Consider the following 6,473-nt stretch of genomic DNA (forward strand, 5'->3'; position numbering starts at 1 on the left):
GCATATAGCTTTTTGTATGACAGACTGACTTAGTTTGTAAACTTGCACTTAAAGAACAAAAAGTTTAAAAAAAAAAGTGTGGTAAAAATTTGGGGAGCTATATCCGTAAGAGTAGAATTATCAGATTGTAAAGGCTATGCACCTTTAGTTACGCTAAAAAGAAAAAAAGTTGCTATTGAGTCTATTCAACTCATTGTAACCCCATGTGTTACACATTAGAACTGTGCTCCATACGGTTGTCAGGGTCGTGACCTTTCTGAAGCAGATTGCCAGACCTTTCTTCCAAGGCACCTCTGGGTAGGCTCAAACCTCTGTTTGGTTAGTAATCAAGTGCTTAACTCTTCGCGTCACCCCAGATGGGACTGTTAGCTTTACTTACCCACCCATTGCTGTCACTTCGATTTCGACTCATACTGATCCTTTAGGTTCTCTGAAGTTTACCATCCCATTCAAAATGCATGAAAGTTCTTGTTGCTTCACCTTCCCAGCAAACACTTGGTATCTTTTTTTTTTTAATTTAATTTTGTTCATCCGCCCAGTGTCCCTTTGTTTCTTATACTCATATATTTTTTTGTTTCTTATACATTATATATATATGTTGTTGTTGTTAGGTGCTGTCCAGTCGGTTCTGACTCATAGCTACCCTATGCACAACAGAATGAAACACTGCCCAGTCCTGCACCATCCTCACTATCGTTGTTATGCTTGAGCTCATTCTTGCTGCCACTGTGTCAATCTACCTCATTGAGGGTCTTCTTCTTTTCCACTGACCGTGTACTTTGTCAAGCATGATGTCCTTCTCCAGGGACTGATCCCTCCTGATAACATGTCCAGAGTATACATACTTACAAGATGCAGTCTTGCCATCCTTGCATCTAAGGAGCATTCTGGTTGTAGTTCTTCCAAGACAGATTTGTTCGTTCTTTTGGCAGTCCGTGGTATATTCAATATTCTTCGCCAACATCATAATTCAAAGGCGTCAACTCCTCTTTGGTCTTCCTTATTCATTGTCCAGCTTTCACGTGCATATGATGCGATTGAAAATACCATGGCTTGGGTCAGGCGCAGCTTAGTCTTCAAGCTGACATCTATGCTTTTCAACACTTTAAAGAGGTCCTTTGTAGCGGATTTACCCAACGCAATGCCTCGTTTGATTTTATGACTGCTGCTTCCACGCCTGTTGAATGTGGATGCAAGTAAAATGAAATCCTTGACAACTTTCTTTTCTCCATTTATCATGATGTTGCCCATTGGTCCAGTTGTGAGGATTTTTGCTTTCTTTATATTGAGGTATAATCCGTACTGAAGGCTGTGATCTTTGATCTTCATTAGTAAGTGCTTCAAGTCCTTTTTACTTTCAGCAAGCAAGGTTGTGTCATCTGCATAACTCAGGTTGTTAATGAGCCTTCCTCCAATCCTGATGTCCCGTTATTCTTCATAGTCCAGCTTCTCGGAGTATGTGCTCAGCATACAGATTGAATAGGTTTGGTGAAAGAATACAACCCTGATACACACCTTTCCCGACTTTAAGCCAATTAGTATCTCCTTGTTCTGTCCGAACAACTGCCCCTTGATCTACGCAAAGGTTCCTCCTGAGCACAATTAAGTGTTCTGGAATTCCCATTCTTTGCAATGTTATCCATAATTTGTTATGATCCACACAGTTGAATGCCTTTGCATAGTCTATAAAACACAGGTAAACATCCTTTTGGTATTCTCTGCTTTCAGCCAGGATCCATCTGACATCAGCAAGGATATCCCTGGTTCCCCATCCTCTTCTGAATCCAGCTTGAATTTCTGTCAATATACTGCTGCAGCCATTTTTGAATGATCTTCAGCAAAATTTTGCTTGCGTGTGATATTAATGATATTGTTCTATAATTTCTGCATTCGGTTGGATGACCTTTCTTGGGAATAGGCATAAATGTGGATCTCTTCCAGTCAGTTGGCCAGGAAGCTATCTTCCATATTTCTTGGCTGTATCCATTTGCTGAAACATCTCAGTTGATATTCTGTCAGTTCCTGGAAGCTTGTTTATTGCCAGTGCCTTCAGAGCAGCTTGGACTTCTTCCTTCAGTACCATTGGTTCCTGACCATATGCTATTTCTTGAAATGGTTGAACATTGGCTAATTCTTTTTGGTATAATGACTCTGTGTATTCCTTTCGTCTTCTTTTGATGTTTCCTATGTCGTTTAATATTTTCCCCATAGAATCCTTCACTATTGCAACTAGAGGCTTGAATTTTTTTCTTCAGTTCTTTCAGCTTGAGAAACACCGAGCATGTTCTTCCCTTTTGGTTTTCTATCTCCAGCTCTTTGCACATGTCATAATATTTTACTTTGTCTTCTCAAGACAATCTTTGAAATCTTCTGTTCAGTTGTTTTACTACATCATTTCTTCCTTTTGCTTTAGCTGCTTGACATTCATGAGCAGCTAAAGCAAAAAGTTGGAAACGAAGAAGAAGGATCTGTAGTTGGAAAATATGGCCTTAGTGATAGAAGCAATGCCAGAGATTGAATGATAGAATTTTGCAAGACCAACAACTTCTTCATTGCAAATACCTTCTTTCACCAACATAAACAGCTACTATACACATGGACCTCACCAGATGAAACATACAGGAATCGAATTGTCTACATCTGTGGAAAGAGACGATGGAAAAGTTCAATATCATCAGTCAGAACAAGGCGAGGGGCAGACTGTGGAACAGACCATCAATTGGTCATATGCAAGTTCAAGCTGAAACTGAAGAAAATCAGAGCAAGTCCATGAGAGCCAAAATATGACCTTGAGTATATCCCACCTGAATTTAGAGACCATCTCAAGAATACATTTGACGCAATGAATGCTAGCGACCAAAGGCCAGACGAGTTGTGGAATGACATCAAGGACGTCATACATGAAGAAAGCGAGAGGTCGTTGAAAAGACAGGAAAGAAAGAAAAGACCAAGATGGATGTCAGAGGAGACTCTGAAACTTGCTAACGAACGTCAAGCAGGTAAAGTAAAAGTAAGAAATATATATAAATAATTTTAAACAGACTTTTTTTTTAAAGAGAAGTTTTAGGTTTATAGAAAAATTGTGCATAAAGTACAGACAGCTCCCATATACCCCTATTTCGCCCTTGTACACTGTTTCTGCTATTATTAATACCTTGTATTCAAGTGGTACATTTCTTATAATTGATGAACCAATATTGATACATTATTATTAACTGAAGTCTATAGTTTACATTAGGGTTAACTTTGTGTCCTACAGCCTTGTGGCTTTCACAAATGCATGATGTCATGTGTCTACCATTACAGTATCATATGGAATAGTTTGACCACTCTAAAAATCCCCTAGGCTCCACCTATTCATCCTCCCTTCCTGTAAACTCCTAGCAACAACTGATCTTTTTACTGTCTCTCTAGTTTTGCCTTTTCTAGAATGTCATACAATTGGATTTACTCAGTATGTCACTTTTTTTTCTGACTGGCTTCTGTTACTGAGCAATATGTGTTTAAGTTTCCTCCATGTCTTTTCATGGCTTGATAGCTCATTTCTTTTTATCACCAAATAGAATTTATTGTATTGATGTATCACAGTTTGTTTATCCTTCACCTATTGAAGGACATCTTGGTTGTTTCCAATTTGGAGTAATTATGAATAAAGCTGCTATAAACATTTGTGTGCAGGGTTTTTTGTGGACATACGCTTTCAACTCATTTGGGTAAACACCTAGGAGCATGATTGCTAGATCATATGGTAAGGCTATGTTTAGCTTCGCAAGAAACTGGCAGACGGTCTTAGTTCCCCTTTGCTTTTTAAACAGAACAGTTTGATGGGGAATCCCTCATTGGACTGTCTGAATCTCTTATAATATATAATCATCAGCCTATCCTGAAGGTCTCCAATATTCCCTCTATCTTATAAGTGTGTACTATGAGAAAACCAAACCAAATCCATTGTCATCAGTCAATTCCGACTCATAGCAACCCTATAGGACAGAGTAGAACTGCCCCATAGGGTTTCCAAGGCTGTAATATTTACAGAAGCAGGTGGCCACATCTTTCCCCACAGAATGACTGTTGGGTTCGAACTGCTGGCCTTTCAGTTATCAGCTGAGCACTTAACCCTTGCCCCACCCAGGGCTCCTATGGGCACTATGATTAAAAAAAAAAAAAAAAAAAAAAATTTTTTTTTTTTTTTTTATAGAGCCCCTTAATTTAGAACTTACTGAGGTGAAAAACTATATTAGCTCCAAAGGAGCTATTACAATTTACAGAGCTGAAGAAAAGTCCAGAGAAAAGACATGAAATTTATCAAAGATTCAGTGGACCTATAACTAAGATGAGAGAAGAATAAATATGACAGTTCTGTGTTATCTGTAAACCAAATAAATAAGCAGGAAATTCTGCAGGAAAAATCAGATCTTATTAACATGTAGGGGAAAATTAATCAAAAAGAAATATAAATCTGGGAAAAGTGGTGTGGGAGCATGGGAATTAAATAAAGAAAAAGCGTACTCCAATTTTTTTCCCTTAATTTCTATCTCCTACACACACACACACGCACACACACACAAATACACACACATGCACACAGATACACACAGATACACACACATACGCACACACATCACTTTGCTAACCATCTTTACCACTAATTAGTGAGTGACTTTCCCTTGAAATGCAGACAAGTTCCCACTATGTTTAAAAAAAAATTTTTTTTTGAAAATTCTTTGACTGTGAGTTAATATTTTTCCAAGAATGCATTTCTCTCATGACTGAGTTCCATATATTCAGAAGTACAGGTAGTCCCCCATTTACAACGGGAATTCGTACTGAAGACTCCAACGTGAATCAGTTCTCACTTAAATCAAATACCTTTTTTTTTTTTTAGTTTTCATTATTATTGCCTTTTATTATCAATGCCTTTATAAATCTGATCTTTATTTGTCCTGGAGGGTTGCAAACATTACATCTGAGAATGACAACATCAGCAAATTATGCACCACAATGTTGTATATAGTGCATATTACCAATGATAAGGTGTACAAAAAAAAAAAAAATCCAAAGGTCCTAAGTGCATTCTTCATAACTTGAATACGTCATAAGTCGGGGACTACCTGTATACCCTAAATAAGGAGCCCTGATGGTGCAATGGTTAAGTGCTCAGCTGCTATCTGAAAGGTTGGTGGTTCAAACCCACTCAGAGGCTGTGCAGGAGAAAAGACCTGTTGATCTGCTCCTGTAAAAATTACAGCCTAGAAAATTGGGGCAGTACTACTCTGTTACTTGCGGTCACTATGAGTCAAAATCAACTCAACGGCGCCTAACAATAACAACAACATGCTCAAGATACTTCTCTTACCTACTTCCTTCCCCCCCCAGCCCCTGCAATAAAGAAGTGTGAACACGAGTTCTTCAGAAAATCTGTATTGCAATTTAGCTGACTTCCCTCTTTTTCACAATATATAGGAGTTTATCTCTGAGGGATTATTAAATACTTTCCACTACATTCTGATTTATGATAACTTTGCTCTGCATATCCCCATTATATCCAGATACTTCTGCCTTTTCAAATATTAAAGAACTGAGTAACTATATTGGTCAAATGTTACTTTTTTTAAAGCCACAACATCCCTTTCTTTGTAAAAAAAATACTCTATATTAAAAACCGAGGAGTCTCTGGGTGCTCAACTAACTACTAACTGAAAGGTGGCAGCCCAAACCCACCCAGGAGTGCCTCAGAAGAAAGGCTTGGCAATCTGCGTTCCAAAGGTCACGGTCTTGAAAACCCTATGGAGCAGTTCTACTCTGCTCACGTGAGGTTGCCATGAGTCCGAATTGACTCTACACCAACTAACAACAGCAAGAACATTTTAAAAAATGGAACAACTCACCAAAAAGCAAGCTAGCATTTAGATAAAAAACCTGTATTTTTTTTGTAGCCCTATAAATTACCAAAAATTCACTGGCCTAATAAGTACTCTCAGCAGGTGAAGTAAAGCATCAATGTAATTTATGTTTTATTCAAAGCAACAGAGACTCAGTGATTTGGCAAGGTTCCAACTGGACTAAAAGCAACGGTCCCTCAGGCCTGCTCATGCCAACCCCAGCCTACCCACTCTGACACTGACGAAGACATTTCCCACCCTAACGATACAATGATGAGGAAAATCAGCCATGAATTACAAGCTATAAAACAATTCATTACAATTTTGCATCGTACCGTTTCAAATAATAAATATAAACCTTTTGCCTTCAACGGCAAATAGCATGGTTTCTATTAAACTAGCAAAAGCTACAAATGTGGTCATTCTAAAAGACTATATAAAGAACAAAGCATCAAATGATTGCTCTATAACCCAACTAAAATTTTATGATCGATTCTATAAAATTAATAATTAATCTTCTGAATGCTAAGTGAGACCCTCTGTGCAGAATAATGGAACATAAGAAACTCATTGATAACAGATCATTAAGAC

Source organism: Elephas maximus, chromosome 1 (assembly GCF_024166365.1).
Source record: "Elephas maximus indicus isolate mEleMax1 chromosome 1, mEleMax1 primary haplotype, whole genome shotgun sequence".
Lineage (NCBI taxonomy): Eukaryota > Metazoa > Chordata > Mammalia > Proboscidea > Elephantidae > Elephas > Elephas maximus.